At 35.3% G+C, this 22,797-nt stretch overlaps 1 protein-coding gene across 1 annotated transcript in view; it reads left to right on the top strand.

Annotated features, from left to right (window-relative positions):
- The first annotated feature begins 6,947 nt into the window (after positions 1-6,947).
- The window catches only part of LOC107596285 (neurocan core protein-like), a 38,770-nt gene continuing 22,920 nt past the window's right edge, over positions 6,948-22,797 (top strand). The window contains exon 1 of the mRNA XM_016286980.1: positions 6,948-7,256. The gene's annotated coding sequence lies outside the window, so the exon portion shown is untranslated. The remainder of the gene's footprint in view (positions 7,257-22,797) is intronic.

The raw sequence follows: 22,797 nt of genomic DNA, 5'->3' as shown, positions 1-22,797 counted from the left end.
TTATGATGAATATTTAATTTAATATTTTTAATGAAATCAAATTAGTAATAATAATAATAATAATAATTAATTAATAGACCCAGAACACATCATTAACTAAATAGAATTAATTATAATGAACAAATATATATATATATATATATATATATAAAGTGCATTATTATTTATTATTAAATTACTATATTATTATTATTTCAACTTAACTATTATAATTAATTTAAAATTAATTTATTAACTAAGGTTTATAAATGCTTTAGAAGTATTTTTCATTGTTTGTTCATGTTAACTAATGCATAACCTTATTGTGAAATGTTACCAAAAAGTTTTACCAACATTGATTTCTTTATTTGGCTGAAATGCATGTACTGTCTGCTTCTGGTCTGGTGGTTTGTGTAAGACTGGCCCTCACGTGTGTTGTCTCTTCATATGTTTGGTGTGTTTGTTCAGCGAGCTCTGAATACGCTCGGAATGCTTGCTCTGCTCTGTAATCTAACGCGATTGTTCTATGACTGTTTGCGCTCATATATGAGGAGACGGATCGGAGCGCGAGAGGGCAGATGAATCAAACATTTTTGTTACCATCTGAAAAGGATTGAATATGAATGTTTTTCAAATGCAAATAAGACCTTTATGAACAAACACAATGGCACCGTGAAGGATGCAAATGCTCTGTTAAGAGCAAAATAATGACACATACAGTATGACATTCATGGAGATAAAAACTTAATAGCTATTTCAGGACACACAATGGTCTCAGATGTTTCTCCTAACCGTTTACAGAGAACTAAAAACACACAAATGAGTCGCTAGTTATCATCCAGTAAGAGTATAGAGCTAAAACATGAATCATTTGTTGAGAAATGTTTGAGATCTTATTTTAAGTGAAAGAAATGAGATATTTCTTATATTTCTTATGGAACATGTGAACCCATAAAAATAGTGTGAGTCATGCAGTTTTGTGTCTCACATGCATCTGACTGTTTGTTAGCAGCAAGATTGTGTTCAGAACAGGATACAAACTGCGTTTGAATCAGTCTGGAGCTAAAAAACATCATCCTGCTGAATCAAATGCCAAATGTTAATGAGATTTTAATTTGAGTGTCATTTGCAGAGAGACGGCTGGAGAAAATCGAATGGCTTTGAGAAGGGAAGCCAGCACAGAAACACGGCTGTTTGGAAGGACAAAAGCAGTGAGGTGAACGAAACGCCTGTCACGATCCCAAAAGAAAGTTGCATTTGCTCATAAATTGGAGCTTTGTTTTGTATATCCTCATTTTATTGTGTGCTATTGCTCATAGGATTAGTGATGTGATGAAAATTTTTTTATAAATGCATTTTGAAACTATGATTATTAAAATAAAGACAAATAGATGCAAGTATTTAATAATAAACTATGACATGATTTTTTTGAATGCAGAAATCTTACTTGTTTCTCTCCTGTTTCATTTATGTATGACTGACAAATATGCATCATATTAAGTTTATTAGTTTATGTTAAAACTGTGTACTTTATATGCAGATACATTAATCTTAAATTTAGGCCTTCATTTTTTATATTTGTGAGAAATCTGCTCGATGAAGGAATAGTTCACCCAAAAATGAAAATTTGCTGTAAATGTGCTCACCCTCAGGCCATCTAAGATTAGGATGAGTTTGTTTTTTCATCAGGTTTGGAGAAATGTAGCATTGCATCAGTGTCTCAGCAATGGATGCTCTGCAGTGAATGGGTGCCGTCAGAATGAGAGTCCAAACAGCTGATAAAAACATCACAATAATCCACAAGTAATCCACAGCACTCCAGTCCATCAGTTAACATCTGGAGACGACAAAAGCTGAAACAAATCCATCATTAATACATTTTTAATACATTAATACGAGTCCATAATTCATAATAACGCTTGCTCCAGTGAAAAAGTGCATCTCCTGTTGTCTCTCACATCAAAATCCAGCCACATATTTGTTTAGAGCTGTTTTGGCTTGTAAACGCTGCTTGATCTGTGCAGATTTCTCTCCTGATTCAGTCCAGACGACTGAATAATAAGCAATCTTATAGATAGAAGACTTGTATTTTAGCTGGAAGCAACAGTAAAAAACGCCTTGATGGATTTGCTTCTTTTGGCTTCTCAAGACGTTAACTGATGGACTGGAGTGCTGTGGATTACTTGTGGATTATTGTGATGTTTTTATCAGCTGTTTGGACTCTCATTCTGACGGCACCCATTCACTGCAGAGCATCCATTGCTGAGACACTGATGCAATGCTACATTTCTCCAGATCTGATGAAGAAACAAACTCAACTACATCTTGGTACATTTTCAGCAGATTCTCATTTTGGAGTGAACTGTTCCATTAGGCAGCTTGCCTAACTAAGAGAAAACCCCTCACATGCTCAATTAGACTCTGAAGTGCTGAGCTGTTTAGTATTCCAGTCATGAATTGCCCTGATGGGGGTCGCTTTCAATTCAAGCTGTGTGTGTGTGTGATGAAACCTCCCTCACTAGCAGCTGGGCCCCTCGGTCACATGACCTTTCTTCATCTCTGTGGCAATTACCATCATCATCATCAGTGTAGTTAAACAGAAATCAGTCCTGGGCCGCAGATATCAGGAGAGCGAGTACAGGAGCGACGGGCCGCTTCACGCTGAAATAAACCCACATCTGTTCATTTCAAGTCCTATTCATCTTAAAATCCACAAAACATACATTTTTTAAACTACAAGGCAAGAAAGAGTAGCTTGATCTGTGCGTGGATTCACAAAGCTGCGTGTGTGTATGTGCTCAACTGTACTAAACCTGACAAAACCTCCCTTTGGGGACGTCCTCAAAAGTAAAAATGTTGTAAAAAGTTTTTGAAAGTCAGATTTCTCTTATAGATTTTGGCTTTAGGTTAGTGGGAATGATTATGTTTCTGTCTGTTTTTTTCCTGTACTTTAAAAGAAGCATAAAAATCAATAGCCGTGATAAAGTGCTGCCGACAAGCACTTTTCTAAACATCATAAATAATCTAAAGCAAATGCATGGCTGATATCAGTATATTCTGTCTTCTGATTGATCTATGCTACTGTTTGAAAGTTTGAAATCGGTAAGATTTTTAAAATGTTTTTGAAAGAAGTCTCTTCAGGTCACCAAGGCTGTATTTATTTCATTAAAAATACAGTAAAAGCAGTAATATTGTGAAATATTATTACAATTTAAAATAGCTGTTTTCTATTTGAATTTATTTTAAACTGTAATTTATTTCTGTGATGTGCAGCTGTATTTTCAGCATCATTACTCCAGTCTTCAGTGTCACATGATCTTCAGAAATCAGTATAATATGCTGCTTTGCTGCTCAAGAAACATTTCTGATTATTATCAATGTTGATAAAAATGTATTAATCAATGTTTAATTTTTTTTTTTTTACATAACTTTGTTTTGCTGTCATAACTTCAGATTAAATATAGTATCAACTTATTCAAGCAAACAAAGGTATCAAATAAACGTTCAAATTTAAGTTCACTCAAACATGTTTAAAATTATAAATATAATATAACTATAAACTCATAATTTTAAAGGGGTCATATGATGCGATTTCAAGTTTTCCTTTCTCTTTGGAGTGTCACAAGCTGTTTTAGTAGTTTTGTTATGGGATTTTGTTATTTTGTTATGTGTAGCTTTAGATTTACTTTTAGTCATTTTAATACTTCAACTTTTTATTTTAATCAAATTTTAACTTTTTTTTAAAGGTAAACCACTTATTTATTCAATGTTGTAACTCTACAAACTATTACAATTTGTGTATTCATTATTTTATAATTTTTTGCTTTGCAACTGGCATGTGATTTCAGTTTTATTAACTTTTGCATTTAATATTTTTAATATATATATATATATTTATTTTTAATTTTTTAATTTTTTGTAGAAAGACTGAAATAGTATTTTCTTGTAAAACCTACTCCAATAATCTTTGTTTACAGCTTTGAAAAATCAAGTCTCAGATGTTTCTCCTGGAACAAAAAACCCCCAGATCTCAGAAATTTCTCAAAGTTTTTCAAAGTCAGAGACACTCATGCATTTCTCATTGAATCATCTGACCTGCTCCACATTCATTTTATAGCTTTATACTCCTACTGGATGACAATTATGGACTCATTTGTGTGTTTTTATATCTAGGAGAAACATCTGAGACAAAGCTGATGCTTAAATGCAAGAGAAAAGTCTCCTGACCTGAGCAGGAGCAGTAAAATGTTCCTCCGTCTCTCTCAGACATGCATTGCTCTTATTCACTTCTGTTCAGAAGAGGCAAGGTTTTATCCAGACGGGCATGCAAATAAACAGATGCTGAAAGCCCCAGAGAGAGATTAATGGCGTCCATTAACAGATTAATTAATGCACGAGCTGGTGATTAAACAGCGGTCGGCTAAATCACTGCCTTTAACTGAAATAAACACTCATATTTAGTGGGAGACTGTTTCTTCTGGTCGGAAAATAATGGCGGATCAGGTTTAGCAGCAGAATTACTCCAAACCTCAAATTGAAGACAAATGATTTCTGAATATATATTTTGTGGCAGCATTGAACTACTGGAGCTGAACAGTGTGTTTATGACCTTTTTATCACCATGCAGAATGAGAGTCCAGACAGCTGATAAAAACATCACAATAATCCACAAGTAATCCACACCACTCCAGCCCATCAGTGAACATCTGGAGAAGACAAAAGCTGCTTGTTTGTAAGAAACAAATCCATTATTAAGACGTTTTTAACTAAAAACTCTCATTCTGACGGCATCCATTCACTGCAGAGCATCCACTGGTGAGCAAGTGATGCAATGCTACATCTGATGAAGAAACAAACTCATCTACATCTTGGATGGCCTGAGGGTGAGCACATTTTCAGCAAAAATTATTTTAATTGTACTATACTAATGTTGTCCCACAATGCAATGTGCTTTGAACAGACCTTCCCTTTGCAGTGTGCATGAATTCATGGGCACTGACATCACCTGTGATTTTTAACATCTCTTTTTTTGATTCATTATTTGATTGGGCTGCCTAAAGCAGTGTTTGAACAAAACTAGATTCAAAAATACAAAATAACCGTATTTATTTATGAGATAACGGAATGTTACTCATTGCATTTTTGAAATGTTTATCATTGCATACTTCATACTTTTTTACATGACATTTTTCATAATAAGCAGTTTCTAGTATATGTGCAGCATGCACTTGTAATTCAAAGTGTGTGTGTGTGTGTGTGTGGATTCTTACCAGGATTAGAGTTTATTGGTTACAGGCCTCGAGTCAGCATTTCTCTCCACTGCAACAGAGACACAGAGACTTTACTGAGTCTCAGACCAACACCGAAGATGAAAGTCCTCATTTCTGTCAGTGCAAACAATATCAATAAGCAGTAATTCAGTATTTTCAAACAATGTTAGATCTCTGTTGATATATTTGAGATATATGCTGGTGTGCCCAATGATTTCAATTTCAGTTTTCCCCTCTTCAGGTAAAAGTCCTCAAGGATCTGAGAGTTCAGTGAGTTTGTCATTAATGGCGCTCAGATCATAAGCTCAGCTCACTCTAAATATGGACTCCATTAACCTCATTATGTTTTTCACGGATGATATACTTCTGTTCATGGCTGTAAAAGTTATTCCTGAATCTACCCAATGTGTCTAAATTATACAGCGACTTTCAGGGGGTCAAATTCTTAAAGGATAGTTATACTGCAATTTCTGCGGGCCAAATTTGGGGCGTGATTAGTTAAGGCGCCACCTGCAGTTAGTCAAACGTACCATCTAATTTATTTTATTTTATTTTATTTTTAAAAATAAATACTAATGTTTTTGTCATTTTTTTCATGTAAATATGCAATAGAGTTTGGGAAAATGACTTATTTTGCTAATGTGCTATGGAGCACTGATAACTGTTGCTATGGTTTTGTGAACGCAACTTTAGTTCGCTAGCGTCTATTTTCGCGCTCTTCAGGTAAAAAAACGCTCTCTGTCTAACGTCAAACCACTTTCAGCTTACTTGAACGTTGCTTATGAAATATGATTTAAAGTTCGGTTTAGTCAGTAAAAACTGAAGCAGTATAGTTAACTTACTGGATTTTCAACCTGTTGTGTGGGAGTTTCACACGCAATTTCGCTGTTCAAGTCACGTGAATCGGCGTTCTACGCGTTTACCAACAGAAAGCTGCTTGTTTTGTAAGTGATTGGGTGAGTTGTGCTTAATTCATTGCTATATATTGATAATGCACTGTAAAAAAAAAATTTGTTGAATCAACTTAAAAAACGTTGTTCCCGCTGCCTTAAATTTTTTTATCTTAAAGGGGTCATATGATGTTGCTAAAAAGAACATTATTTTGTGTATTTGGTGTATGTTTACCATCATGACCCCTTTAATTTTTTTCGGAGTGATGCAGTTGTTTCAACATGCGTTTTTGAGTTGAAACAACAGTTCTACTAGTTCATTCAAGTTTCAGCTTAGTTGAGAGGGCCAATAAACTTACATTTTCTTGTTGTCTGGAAAATATAAAAAATTTGTTATGTCTCCCAAACATAAAAAAATGGCAAAATCTCAAAAAAAAAATTGTACACAGTGGATAATAGACCTTTTTAGTAGTCGAATTTTCGCGTATTCGGGTAAATTCAGTCATATTAATTTAATTGGACTTAAATCCAGATTAAAAACATTAAAAATTCAGTGCACTGTAGTCCATAATATACAGTAAATGTTTAACTATAAATAAATGTTTAGCTATTTTATAATTAAATAGGAGCCTAAAATGATTAGTTAACACTCATGATGTAGCTATTGATGTATTCTCCCAGGAGTTCCGTTCAAATGTGAATGCATCTCTCTCTCGCTCTCTCTCTCTCTCTCTCTCGGGTTCGGGAGGGGGTTTTGTGGTTTAGTGCTCCTCTTCCTCTTCAGCACGCTTTTGTTTCTGATCTCTCAGTAGACGGAGGCGCCGCTGCGGAGAGGCCGGCGTCAATCTGCGCGCGTCTCTCCTGTGCCCGTTCGTCCGCGGATGTGCCCGGTGCTTGTCATTGCTTTACCGTCGGAAACTGCTCGGGAGCAATTACAGCTTCATTTGTGGAGTTCAATTCATTTCATGTGACTGAAGTTCGAGCAGACTCGGATCGGATTGGCTCTCTCTCCGCCAGTGGCACCGGAGCATCCGCACTTTGGTTCGGTTCGGCTCAGCTGATCTTCATCCGTTCAGCCGGTGTGGACTCTGAGCTCTAACAACTTGAACAACTCCAGGTAAAAAGGAAACCTTCTCTTAACTATTGCTTGCGGATTAATGCGCAGTAGGGGTTTTGGTGGATATCTGATTTAGTGGATCTTTCAAATCCGATTTTACCAGATGTCTGTAATCTCATCCAAATCTGGTTTGGGCAGCAAGTTGTAATTTCTGCTTGCATGACTTGATTGTTTGAATGGGTAAATCTCGTTCTGTTTGAGCATCTGCACATGTGTGCAATCATAGTGAATGTTATTGCATCGTCTTTGTGGGAGATTTTTGGAAATACTTTAGAAATCTAAAGGAGCCACAAGAAACTGACGGATGTCCAATGTATTTACATTTAACATTTTTTATTCAGCAGATGGTTTTATTCAAGGATAGATAGAACATTGTAAACATTTTAATGAAAAGAGTCATAATAGTTTAAGTATGAGATAGAACAATGCAGTAAAGTTATTAGGCATTAAGAAATGTCAAAATCCACCAGTGCATTGCAAGTCGCAAGATTTTGAACAAAGAATGCATAGAATGCATGTAATTGTTTACTTAAGTTAAAATCATAGTATAAGATACTTTCTCTTTTGCAGGTTGCTTTGGATAAAAGCATCTACTAAATGCATAAATGTAATAAGATTAGTATAAGTGAAATACAGAAAATAATAGAAAGATGGAACAATACAGTGGAAGTTATTATAAGAAATCCCACTATTGCATTGTAAGTTGCAAGATATGGAACAAAGAATGCATGTACATTTTTAAAGTTAAAAATCATAATATAAGAGCCTTCCTCATTTGTAAGTCTCTGCTAAATGCATTTGTAAGCAACAGCTAAATACATACATGTAAATGTAATAAGATAGATTAGTGCACAAGTTAGCAGAAGTGAAAAGCAGAAAAGAATAGAAATATATAACACTACAGTAGAAGTTATAAGAAATGCCAAAATCCAACCACTGCATTGCATGAAATATCCAAATATTTAAGTTAAAGTCACAGCATAAGATACTTCCTCTTTTGCACTTTGATTTGGATAAAAGCCCTAACCCTAACCCAACGGTAAAAGACTGTAAAAATGCTACAGTAAAATCCTGTTAAATGGTTAACGGTAAATTCCCCTACTATATACGGTGGAAAACTGTATTGAACATTACATGTATTGGACATTAATTTTACGGTAGTATACCGTTTTTGGAAGTGAAAAAGACCGTATAATTTACAGTGAATAACCGTAAATTGACATTCCCAGAATTCCCTGCATTACATTTCAAATTTGATGTTTTTTTGTTGAAATAACTGTTTCTTCTTAATTTTTTCTTATCAGTTTTGTATATTAGGGTTGTGTGTTACACCTAATGTTGTTAAATGATTGTTTATTGCATTATTTCAGTTTCATGTGTGTTACCGTGATGGTGTTTGGTGTTTGTGTGAATGACACTGTGCACCTTCTATATATGTTATTATTTAAAAGCTGCTTGTGATGGGCTTTGGTTCATCATGTGACTTTCTCATCACCTCCTGCATTTGGTGGTTATCAGTGTATTACAAAGGTACAAAACAGATTTCAGTACTTCAATAGGTTGGTATATTAACATTATGTCATGGTATGTATGGAATTTAACTGTAAATTTAAGTTAAAACCATAGAACCTAAAATTTTGCTATTATATTTTTTACGGTAAAATTCTGGCAACCACAGCTGCCGTTTTTTTACCGTAAATTTTACGGAATATTTTTTTACAGTGTACTAAATGCATAAATGTAATAAGATTGACAGATAGAACAGTGCAGTAAAAGTTATTATAAGAAATGCCAAAATCCCACTATTGCATTGCAAGTCACAAGATATCCAACAAAGAAAATCATTGCAAAAGATATTTCCTCATTTCATTGCAAGTTGCCAGATACTGCACGAAGAATGCATACAAATATTTAAGCTAAAATTACAGCATAAGACACTTCCTTTAATGCAAGTCGCTTTGGATAAAAGTGCCTGCCAAATGTATAATATGTAATAAAAACAGTCCACACGCTAGAAAAGAATAAGAAATGCCAAAATCCCACCATTGCAATCAAGATATTAAACAAAGAATGCATGTAAATGTTTACTTAAGTTACAATCATAAGCAATGATACACCATAAAATTACTACTTCAAAATGTTTTTTTTGTGTGTTGCAATGTCCAAATTAACCAGTTTTTAAGAGTCAAATCAGACAGAAATAGTTCCTGCTCCGATCAGCTGATTGCTGAAGCTGTAGTCTTGTACAGATGAGGGGGTGCTGTAAATATCAGCTTATGAATGCTCTCGCTGCTCCTTTATAGCAGAAGAGAGATATCAGTATCGGTGAGCATTAGTAAGTGTGCTGGACAGCCAGCTGCGGTTCTGCGCAAGAGGCTAAGATCTCGTTCCCTGTGGCAGCCGTACTGAAGTTGCTGGAGATCAAAAAGTCCCTGGCAGCTGCGGGCATTTATTATTCATCCCGGCACCTCTTCACAACCCCGCCGAGCATGTGGAGGCTCTTCAGACCTGTACGACACACTGACCGCAGTGCTGTGACATCATAATAACAGGCCACTCAGACAGCTGCCAGGATTCTCCATCAGCATTTCCTTTGGGATTGTCTGCAATTTGTGATTTTTGGGTTTAATCGTGGGCCTAAAATGGGTGTGTGGGTTTAGAGGGCCACAATGAGAGGTTAGGGTGAAAATAAGAGGATTAATGGGGTTGGATTTATTGGAGTCTGATAATGAGATGGTGTTTTAGGGGTGAAGGGAGCGAAGGGTGAACGGGTCAGAGAAATTAAGGCTCAAGGTCAGGTGTTATGTATAGTTCACAAATCCAAACAATCTGGTCAGCTTTTGTGTTTCAGGGATGGGATGGGATGCATTTGCAGTATATTGATTTTAATTTAAAAATCAATATAAAATACTCAAAATAATTAAAATAATAATAATAATTAAACATTTTGAATTTGTATTTTTACAGTAATGAGAATTATAATTGTTATTTATTATTTTTACTTTTAATTATATATATATATTTTGCATTTTTTTGTTTAATTTTTAAATGTTTAATTGTCTTGAAAATAATGTGAAAATCTGAAATATCGTAATAGCTTAATGGGATGAATTTTCTTTTATTTTTCTTTATGCAAAATATAATTTTAGATCTTGGGGTGAACTATGACTTTGCATGGATATGTCACCTGGATTTAGAATTTTCTGAAAATATCATAACTGTTCAGATTTGGCTGATATCGGAAGCGGAAAATGTCCTATTTTGTCCAATTTAAAGAATCAAAAGTAGCCTGTTTTTATTTCACATAAAACTGTCTGATTTTACCTAAAGTGTCTAAAATTCAGAGCTTCATTGTGAATTGTTCATTGTTCTGTATCGGTGCGTTCATGAGCACAGTGTCCCTTATAAACCTTGTTTCTCGGTGTTTGTGTTCAGTGTGTGTGTGTGACGGCATCTGTTTGCTCAGTGTTTAGTCTGTATTTGCCAAGTCCTTCATCTCCATGGATCAGCAGCTGATGAAATGACGTGGACATGATGTTTCTTTAACAAACATGCTGCTACTCTGGGTTTAAACACTCTGCTGTATTGATTGGTTTATACTGCTGACCATCTGCATACTGAACTCTCTGCCAATGAGCATAGACAAAGTTTAACTAAGCAAAAGAGAGCAAAATATCAAAAAATATAATATGAAATGGACTTAACAACTGCAAAGTAATGCCCTGGCAAACACCCACAATACCCTAGCAACTGCATAGCAATACCCTGGCAACTGCACAGCAACACCATGGAAACCAGCCACAAAACCCTAGCAGCTACATAGCAACACCCTGGCAACCCTCCACAACACCCTAGCAGCAACATAGCAACACCTTGGCAACTGCATGGCAATGCCCTGGAAACCGCATAGCAACACCCTGGCAACCCCCTACAATGCCTTAGCAACTGTATAGCAACACTCTCTGGCAACCACCCACAATGCCCTAGCAACTGCATAGGCACGCCTTAGCAACTGCACAGCAATGCCCTGGCAACCATCCACAATACCGCAGCAGCTGCATAGCAACACCTTAGCAACTGCATAGCAATGCCTTGGCAACCACTCACAACAGCTTAGCAACTGTATATCAACACTCTGGCAACCACCCACAATGTCCTAGCAATTGCGTAGGCACGCCTTAGCAACTGCACAGCAATGCCCTGGCAACCATCCACAATACTCTAGCAGCTGCATAGCAACCACCCACAACTCCTTAGAAGGCTGGTAAGTTTTACTTGTGCAAACAGCACATTTATTTAAAAAAAAAGTCAGAAAAATCACAGAAACAAACACTTGTAAACTTGTGTGCAAACACGCGAGCGTCTCAAGAACACAGGACACGCTCATGCATAATTAATTGTGTCTGGATGTGTGTGAGTTCACAGGAGGGTCTCTGGCAGCCTGCCAGACACAAGCCAACAGAAACACGGCTCTTCCTTTCAGAACCTTTCAGCTTTATTCAGTGGTTAGTTTGTTATGCATTTACTCCTGAAGGGAAAATTCAACCAAAAAATGAATATTCTCATCTCATCATTTACCCACCCTCATGTGCTCTAAAGCCATATGAGTTTCTTTTCTTTTGCAGAACACAAAAGGAGATATTTTAAAGAATGTTCATGCTGCTTCTTCCATGCAATGAAAGTAAAAGAGGACAGGCTACAAAAATTACAGAAAAAAACCCACCATAAAAGTACCAAAAAATGGTACTTGCAGATGTTAATGGTTTGTTATTGGCTTCAACCTGGCAACATGCATCTTAATGAGTCATATGAATGTATGCAATCTGAAAGAGATTTTAGAGCAGAACATTTTCAGTGAATAGTGGCTTACATTTCTGTCGTATGGCTTCTAAAGACTTGAAATATACTGCACCTCCTAAGTTTTAAGGATACTTTTAGCAGCTTCAAGGCTGTTTTATTCATTCATTTGCTGTAGCGGTGGGCGATATGACCAAAATCTTATATCGTGATATGAGTTATTTTATTTCTCGGTAACGATATATATCACAATACAGTATAGTTATCACAAAATTTTTGATACCAAAGAAATTTCATTGACAATTTCACAAAAAAACTAATACTAGCCTAAATTAAAAAACAAAAGACTCAAGCTCACTGAAGACAAGTAAACAGTCAACGATTAAATAATGTTAAGAAACTAATTACAAGCAATAGGACAAAAACTATAGTAGAACAAATAAATAAGAAAGGCTACATGCATTATATAAGGTAATCAAATGTATAAAAACACTGCATATTCTTCACTGTGTAAATTAAATATATATTTATTCTCATTAAAGTTACAAAAATGATTTTGTCAAAGCGTTGAGAGATTTTCTCTCTTTTGTGGTTTGATTAACATGAATGACAGACAGCAGGAATATTAGACTGCTGTCACTTTAAGAGCTGCCTGGATCCAATATATTGTTACACATGTGTTTTTTTCTCAGCTGTTTGCTTTCACTTAAGACCTAAATTACTGTGTTTACAAGGATACTTGCACATATACAGTTGTGTGTATTTAACCATTCAAGGCCTATAAAGCGGCAAAAATAACTTGGTTCAATGCTCCAGCGCTATGAGCACTGTCTTCACGTGTGCGTGCCTCTCTGACAGCACTCAGAAACAGTCTCTCAGACAGCACGTGCATATAACGAAATGAGCTCTCTTTCGCGGCTGATTGCATTTCAATGGCTTAAAATCACTTGTTTATAAATCTTAATGCTTAAAAACGTGTGCTAACTGTACGTTTTTGTGACCACGTAGCACAGCAACATCATGTGAGCGTGTAACCGTAATAGAGACGATAGTCCAAAATCTCTACCGAATTGACAAATTTCTACCGGTTAATCGTGTCTACTGGTATATCGCCCATCCCTAATTTTGCTGGAAAAGAGCAGCCTTTGTGCTTTGTGAAATAGGGCATATGATTTAGAACAACATGAGTGTGAGAAAATTATGACTTTGTTTATTTTTGCATAAACTAACTCTTAAAAATATTTTCAGGCTGTGAAATTCTTTTTGGAAGAGTTTTCTATTTTTAAAAAGATATGGCAGGTTGTATGAGTAGTGAAATCAGCCCCATACAGTCTCTCATTATAGAGGATTGCTGAGCACACATGCAGAATCTCTGATGATGTTTGTCAAAGTTCATGCTGGTTTAATTAAGCTGAACATCAGTTCATTAATATCTGCTGAATCACTGCTGTGGTGATGAACACGGTTACTACAAAAACTTTATAATAGCAACACCATGGCAATCACTGACAACACACTAGCTACTGCATAGCAGTCCCTTAGCAACCACACACAACTACCCACAACACCCTAGCAACTGCATAGCAATACCCTGGCAACCACCCACAATGCCCTAGCAATTGTATAACAATGCCCTGAAAACCACCCATATCGATCCACCAAGTGCCTAGCAGTGCACCGGCAACCATACACAACACCCTAGCAACTGCATACCAATATCCTGGAAACCACCCAAAATGCCTTGGCAACTGCATATCAACTCTCTGGAAACTGCATAGCAATTCCCTGGCAAAAACCCATATCGACACAGCAATTGCATAACAATGCCCTGGCAACCACACACAACACCTTAGCAACTGTATAGAAATGCTCTATAACCAGCCTCCAACACCCTAGCAACTGCATAGCAATGCCTTAGCAACTGCTCATAAACAACTTGGCAACCACTCATAATGACATAGCAACTGCATAGTAATGCCCTGGCAAGCAAACACAATGGCTTAGCAAATCTTTGGCAACTGCATAGCAACACCCTGGCAACCAACCACCAATATTGACTTAGCAACTGCATAGTAACGTCCTGGCAACCACCTACCCATATCAAGTCAAGTCACCTTTATTTAAATAACGCTTTATACAATACAGATTGTGCCAAAGAAGCTAACAGTGTCAAACAGGAAAATAGTTGGTCAATAATGCAATAAATAGTTTGGCAATAATGCAATAGCAAACAGTCAATTTTTCAGTTAAAGGCAGTTCATTGATGATTCAGTGATGTTATCATCCAGTTCAGCTCTCTTCCAATAGTGTCTGTGCAATCAGTCAAGCGTCCCCAACTAAGCAAACCTAAGGCGATAGTGGCAAGGAACCAAAACTCCATTGGTGACAGAAATGGAGAAAAAAAACCTTGGGAGAAACCAGGCTCAGTCGGGGGGCCAGTTCTCCTCTGGCCAGACAAAACTAGCATGGCTTAGTTTAATTCCAGGCTGCAACACAGGTCAGATTGTGCAGAGGACTTGTCAGGTTCCCATGGTCTTGTCTCGATGGCCGTCTAGTTGACGAGGTCTTCGCAGGGGATCTGTCTCTGGCAGGCCCTGTGCCCCCCTTCGGACCGAGGGGGACGGTCGGACTTGAGTTTAACGTGTATTATAGTCTTACTCATACTGCTGTTGCTTCTGATTACTTTTAGATGGAAAAGCTGCCCATAACTCCTGGTCTAGGATGTGTTTTCTTCATAATAATAGCATAATGAAATAGATTTGGCAAACAATCCAGTGTATCTGCCCTTCTGCTTTGGAAACCGTCAAATTATTTTACACTGCATTTTTGCAGCAGTGAGCAATGTAGCCAATCACAGACATGTTTGTTGATTTCTAAAGCACAATGGCCAATCAGAGGTGTTTAGGTTGGAATCCTTGATGATTCAGTGATGTTATCATCCAGTTCAGCTCTCTTCCAATAGTGTCTGTGCAATCAGTCAAGCGTCCCCAACTAAGCAAACCTAAGGCGATAGTGGCAAGGAACCAAAACTCCATTGGTGACAGAAATGGAGAAAAAAAACCTTGGGAGAAACCAGGCTCAGTCGGGGGGCCAGTTCTCCTCTGGCCAGACAAAACTAGCATGGCTTAGTTTAATTCCAGGCTGCAACACAGGTCAGATTGTGCAGAGGACTTGTCAGGTTCCCATGGTCTTGTCTCGATGGCCGTCTAGTTGACGAGGTCTTCGCAGGGGATCTGTCTCTGGCAGGCCCTGTGCCCCCCTTCGGACCGAGGGGGACGGTCGGACTTGAGTTTAACGTGTATTATAGTCTTACTCATACTGCTGTTGCTTCTGATTACTTTTAGATGGAAAAGCTGCCCATAACTCCTGGTCTAGGATGTGTTTTCTTCATAATAATAGCATAATGAAATAGATTTGGCAAACAATCCAGTGTATCTGCCCTTCTGCTTTGGAAACCGTCAAATTATTTTACACTGCATTTTTGCAGCAGTGAGCAATGTAGCCAATCACAGATATGTTTGTTGATTTCTAAAGCACAATGGCCAATCAGAGGTGTTTAGGTTGGAATCCACGCACTCACCGCTCCAGTCACCGTTTTTTGTCCAGTGCTGAGTTCTATCATGCGTGTAACTTCTTTCTAACAAAGACATTTAAAAAGTTTCATTGTTTTTTTTTTTTGGAACTTTGTTAGATCGTGATGAATGAGTGACAGTTTTTAATAAATTAAAAGGGAGCACTCTTTGCATGCTGTATACGATATAGGCCTACGGTTTTTCATGCTTGACAAGCGACCACGTACGACACAGAGATTGCTACTACACTATATAGAAAAAGATAATAATTTCAGAAGCACAGATGTGATTCTGCAACCGAGCCTGGTCCAAAGGCAGGATTTAGGTAAGAAAACGGTTATTATTTGTATTGGCTGCCGCGCCAATCATGCACACCAGTTTGCTTTTCTGTTTAATTTAACAGTGTTTTTGTGAACATATATATGCTTTAATAACAAATAATTGTAACACTTTAAAATATGGTTCGATTAGTTAATGTTAGTTAATGTATTAAAGTTTATTAACGTGTTAGTTAATTATTGTAAAGTGTTACCTAAATAATGTATTTCGAGCGTTCACTTGAAAAAATTATGAACCGGGCTAATATGGTCATACTTCCTGGTTCTAGTTGGTATGTTGGTAATTGGTATGTATCATGGGCTGCAAAGAAATATAGTGCTGAGGGTCATCAGCATAACAGTAAAAGCTAACTTTCCCAATGATATCTCCCAAGGGTAACATGTAAAGCGTGAAAAGCAGCGGTCCTAGTACTGAGCCTTGTGGTACTCCATACTGTACTTGTGATCGATATGATACCTCTTCATTCACTGCTACGAATTGATGACGGTCAGATAAGTAAGATTTGAACCATGCCAATGCAATTCCAATAATGCCAACAAAATTTTGTAGTCTACTAAAAAGAATGTTGATAGATGGGTAGAAACCACCCATATCAGTTTAGCTGCTGCATACTGTAGCAATGCCCTGGCAACCACCCACAACACCCGAGCAACTGCATAACTGCAAAAACATTTGAGAAGTTCATGTAAATGTTGTAGCAGCCCCAGAGGAAATGTTTGTTGCTCACACTTATTCTGACCAATGCAAATTTAATAAAAAAAATGGGTTTGTCTCAGATGTTTGCCCAAAGACTATGAGCAGAAAACAAATGAGCCAGTAGTTGTCAGGCAGCATTTGATGGCAGAATTTGGTCAGAGTTTGAAACACAGTTGAGCTGGTGGCCTAAAGCTCTAGAGGAGGCACATTTAAGAGCAGGAGACTTTAGCAAACGGCTCCATTGGCCTCCCTTTAATCTCATTACCATCTAGGAGAAACTGCTCAGATTGTACAGAGATCTCATTTGTGATTTTGCTTTCCTATATGGGATTGTGGGTAATTGATGTTGCCCTGCTGGAGGGCATCAAGTTCAATAGAAGACATGAAGGATTGAAGCATTTCAGATCAGACTGACTCAGACTGTGTGTGTGTTTGTGTGTGTGTAGAATATACAGTAAATGAGGTTTGGGAATAGAAGTCTTCCCTAGGAACATTTGTCTTTTTCTTTAGTTATTATTATTATTCATTTGAGAAGTTCATGTAAATGTTGTAGCAGCCCCAGAGGAAATGTTTGTTGCTCACACTTATTCTGACCAATGTAAATTTAATAAAAAAAATGGGTTTGTCTCAGATGTTTGCCCAAAGACTATGAGCAGAAAACAAATGAGCCAGTAGTTGTCAGGCAGCATTCGATGGCAGAATTTGGTCAGAGTTTGAAACACAGTTGAGCTGGTGGCCTAAAGCTCTAGAGGAGGCACATTTAAGAGCAGGAGACTTTAGCAAACGGCTCCATTGGCCTCCCTTTAATCTCATTACCATCTAGGAGAAACTGCTCAGATTGTACAGAGATCTCATTTGTGATTTTTCTTTCCTATATGGGATTGTGGATAATTGATGTTGCCCTGCTGGAGGGCATCAAGTTCAATAGAAGACATGAAGGATTGAAGCATTTCAGATCAGACTGACTCAGACTGTGTGTGTGTTTGTGTGTGTGTAGAATATACAGTAAATGAGGTTTGGGAATAGAAGTCTTCCCTAGGAACATTTGTCTTTTTCTTTAGTTATTATTATTATTGCTGTTTACGGTGCATATAAGCATTGCTGTGGGAATAAGGCTGTGAGTTTTGAACTAGATGTAACATCTAATAATTGGAAATTCAGTCTTTTTATGAGCAGCAAGAGCTATATTGACACATATCTAAGTGCTACATAAACCATGAGCATGGAAAAACTCCCATCAGAATTAAAAGGCATAAAAAGTAATTGTGGTTTCTCCAAAAAAATCTTATGTATTGATTTCTCTTAAAACATCAGCGTGCCCTGGGACTACAGATGACAATTAGCCATGCTGCTTAAATCTATCACATTTCATTTTGATTTTATTATTATTAATGTGTATCGTGCCTGATTAAATAATAAATTAATAGAAATGGAAATCTTTTAGCTTTGCACAGTGCACTTCAAACTAGTTTGACACCTTTTTAAGCCTGGGTTAAGCAATTTCACACTTGTGATTTTGAAATAACCTTACTTTATATAGTTGCATAAACTTTCACATACTATTTCAGTGTCAGTTTTTGAATCCTCGTTCTTTTGTGTCTTCTATCTTTTCAATGTCAGTAAATAATTTTTAATGCCAATTATTCTTTATGATTAACAATAAAAAAATCAAATAATCTATAATATTGTCAAATAACACTTATTTTTAATAATAATATTTAATAATATAAAAAAATTAATTATGCTTAAAATTGTTTTCCCTATAAAATCCTCTATTTTATTTTATAGTAATGACGTGTGAGTGTGTTTCAGCACTGGACAGCTCCTGATCCACTCACTGCTGTCTCATTACTGAATCAGATGCTGTTTACACCGAGAGAATGTGTTTGTGCGAATATCAATGACTGTTCCTGGGGTTTCTGTAATGCTTTTGTCTTGCTAATGTATTTAGTATACAGTATATTTACATGTCAGATCTTCATTACTATTATTTCTGTTGAGCCGAGATTGATGTTTAGTGGTGTTTGCTAAGTCAAGCATCACTACCGCTATTGTTCAGGCATGAATGATTCCTCAAATCATGTGTCTTGCTAGTGAGTTTTGCACGGGTGAAACTTGATATTGATGTAATCTAATGTACTTCATTTAGTCATATTATTAAATAAATTAGTCATTTTACATATATTTTTGACTTGAACTGTATATACTGTACATAGTTGTGTCTTCAGAATAACTTCTTTTTCACATCATCTTTAGAAAAAAAAAGTAAATGTAATTTATTATTATTATTTTCAGTGGAGGATATAAAGAAATTCATTTTCACAAAACTAGAGCTCTTGGGTCAGGGAAAAACACTGCACTGAAACAATAGCAGTTTAGTATCCTTATACTGTAGGTCTTTTACTTGCATTGTTAATGACTTTCACTCATGAAAATCAAATTTCACAGGAAAAGAAACCTGCTGTTATTCTCCTCCATCTCTCTCTTTAATTGTACGTCTTCTGTCGCTCCGTTGGTCTGCAGGAGGTCTTTCCCAGCCCCCCTCGGCCGTCCTCCATAGACATGTTATGGGCAGTTAAAGAGAGAGAGAGAGAGAGAGAAACAGTCAAACAAAGGAAGGCTCTCAGTTTCTTTGTGTTTATCGTCTGTTCTCCTTGCGTGACTCGCAGACGGATGCTGATAGGAAGCGCCTTCAAGAGTGTTTGGCTTGATAGAATGTGACAGAATTTGTGTTTCTGCAATTACAGTGCAAATGTGATCATTAAATTAAAAAGAAGTCATTTGGAAATGTTTTGTCAGGTAACATGTAAAGTCACTGGTTTCGTTCCAAATAATTTTATGTAACTGAATCAGATTGAATATAATAGGAATATATAATGAGAAAAACATCTGTCAACAGCACATTGACACAATCCTTGCATAAGATCATTTTTAATGCCAGTTATTCTTTAAGTGTAACAATAAAAAAATTAATAATCAATAATATTGTCCAATAACACTTTTAAATAATAATAATAATAATAATAATAATATTTAATAATAATTATAAATATATTTTTAATAAATCTTACTATTGTTTTCCCTATAAAATCATATTTTGTATATATATATGTAAATTGTACTGTAAAATTGCTTTGTCAGGTAATGTGTGAGTTTGTGAATCTGGTTTTGTTCCAAATGATTTAATATGACTAAATCTGCTTGAATATATTAGGTTGCAAAAATAAAAGAGGTCAGATCCGAATGAAAAATATTCGTTTAGTTTATAATTTAAAAGTCCTTCTTGTTTTGCATCTTTAGCATATAATTTTTAGTGCCAGTTATTCTTTATTTTTAAAATTAACAATTAAAAGAAATTCAGTAATTGATAATACTCAAATAAAAAATAATATTCACTTGTTTTTAATAATAATAATATTTAAATATAATTTAAAAAATATTTGTGATTAACAACCTTACAGTTGTATTTCCTATAAAACCCTATTTTGTACATTTATTTAAAATGCATATCATTTTTAGTGCCAGCCCAGTTATTCTTTATTTAAAATTAAAAAATTAAAAAAATTGGTAACAAAAATTTTAAATGTTAAAAATATTTCTGATTAATAACCTTACAGTTGTATTCCCTATAAAACCCTATTTTGTACATTTATTTAAAATGCGAATCATTTTTAGTGCCAGTTATTCTTTATTTAATATGTAAAAAAAATCAAATAATTGATAATAGTGAAATCAAAAATAATAACCACTTACTTTGAATAATAATATTTAAGAATTATTTTAAACATATTTTAATGAAAAATGTTACAGTTGTTATTCCTACAGTATAAAACCCTATTTTGTACATTTATAAAAAATAGTATATTTTTCGATCTTTACGTTTGTTGTTTCTCAGCAGACCTCAAAAAGCTGCAACAGAAATGTGTTAAACGCAGAGTCTCACCACCACCGAGTGTGAACCGATATCCATATGCAAAAGACATTGAAGCTTTTTTTCCCCTCCACGGTTAGTTTGAGTCTCCCGGTATGCCGGACGGAGTAACCATGGCAACCACACATCCGGTTAACACTCGCATTGCCAGCCGGTTGACAGTCAGATGCTCGGCAGGCTCATATGCATCATATAGACAGCTATATTTGTTAGTTATCGGTGTGGATGATGATGATTAGCACGTCAGCAGTCTGTCTTACTATCAGTCTGTCTGTCTGTCTGTGGATTAACCGGCTGACAAGCTTCATTATTTCATGTCTCTCCTCCTTTAGAGATGATTCTTGTCTTTTGGTTTTGTACTCGTCTCTGCTAAAGTCCTACAGTAATTGGCCATGAAGCGCTTCTGGCCACTGGCGAGACTTTGAACTGTTTGTTTCTCTCTAAAGATGCCTGACGCAGTTTTCTGTGTTGGACTGGCACCAGCTGAGTTGAGAGAAAAACTGTGCTTAATCGATCTGCATTTCATGTTAGGCTGCATTTGTGTGAATATACATATGATTTAAGCATACAAAACATGCACGTGTCCCATGCAAAAAATCATGGTTTTAGATATATTGCATTCGTATGCATGTTTTATTTTATGTTTACATTAATTTAGTCTATTATTGTTATTTTACATATTTCTTTATGTTCTTGGGTCTATACTTTGTTGTTTAATATTGTAAAGCATTGTGCTTCATTCATGAAAAGCAAACAAAACAATTAAAAACAAAATTAACAATTAAAAGAATTCAAATAATTAATAATGTTGTCAAATAACACTTATTTTTAATAATAATGTTTAATAAAATATTTTAAATAACCTTAAAAATTAATTTTTGTTAATTTTTTATACTGTTTTTGTTTTTAATTACACTGAAAAAAAGTTTTGTCAGGTAACATGTAAATTAAATTATAATTATTTGGTATTAATAGGTCAGCCTGAATAAAAAACATCTGTCAACAGCACACTGACAGTTTTTACTATATATATAGTATATAAATATATACAATATATAAATATGCTATATAGTAAAAACTGTCTTTTGTATTTTAAATATGATTTTTTACTATATACTGTATATTGTGTTTTTTTTCATGAAAAATACGCAAAATGAATTACTGTGTACATTTTTTAAAATATAAATTCAATAATTTGACAATAAAATGTGATAATTTATGTAAGAATTGATGTAATAAACCTTTCTAGATACCTTGAAAACCGCAGAAACTCCTAAGAATATGATTTGTGCAGTTATTTTTTTGTACTAAAGATAAAAAAATAAAGATAAAATAAATGCTGTTTTATACCTAAACAGGTACCATGTAATATTGCTTGGATTCTGACCAGTTTATTATAACCCAGCAGATTTCCCGCATGTGTAGAGGATTGTATCAGACTGCTGGAGAAGTGTAAAATACTCCGAGTAGCGCTGTAAAGCGTTTGATTTACAGCATGAGGATCCCTGCTCTAGTTTATCTGCTCTCAGCGGGAAAGAGTTATGCCGCTACACGCTGGAGTCTCTTCATCCAGTCTGAAGAACCAGTGAAGTCCTTCATCATCACCTTCACACCTGTGAGCGACTGCTGCGTGTCTTACATGTGTCAGGGGTTAAAGGTCACATGATGCTTGATAAACGAGAGGATGAGGCAGGATTGAATCGACTGCAGTGTATTGACTGTAAGTGTATCTATTTAGAGAACAGTGTTATTTTAGTATTATTTATATACTGTTATAGTGTTTATTAACATTTTGAGTTAGCTTTTATTTTTATATTTTCAGTTTTCATTTTAATATGCTTGTCTTTTTTTAGTTTTTCGTCTTTAAAAAAAACTACATTCTATTTAGCTTTTATTTTTATTTCAGTTTTAGTAATTCAGGTACTTCAAATTAATCTTTATTTCATTCAACATTTCAACATTTTTTAGAAACTTTTTAAAAAGTTTTTTATTTGATATTTGTGTATTTATTATAGCAGTATTAAAAATATTATATATATAATTTAATATGTAATTTTAATATAGTATATAAATATACTTATTTAATATATATATATATATATTGTTTATTTTAATTTAAAATTTGTAATATATATATATATATATATATATATATATATATATATATATATATATATATATATATATATAAAACAATAGATGTTTT

This window comes from Sinocyclocheilus grahami, unplaced genomic scaffold, assembly GCF_001515645.1.
Source record: "Sinocyclocheilus grahami isolate Dianchi unplaced genomic scaffold, SAMN03320097.WGS_v1.1 scaffold216.1, whole genome shotgun sequence".
Taxonomy (NCBI): domain Eukaryota; kingdom Metazoa; phylum Chordata; class Actinopteri; order Cypriniformes; family Cyprinidae; genus Sinocyclocheilus; species Sinocyclocheilus grahami.
Note: the sequence above shows the minus strand (reverse complement) of the source record. Positions and strands in the feature narration are given on the sequence as shown.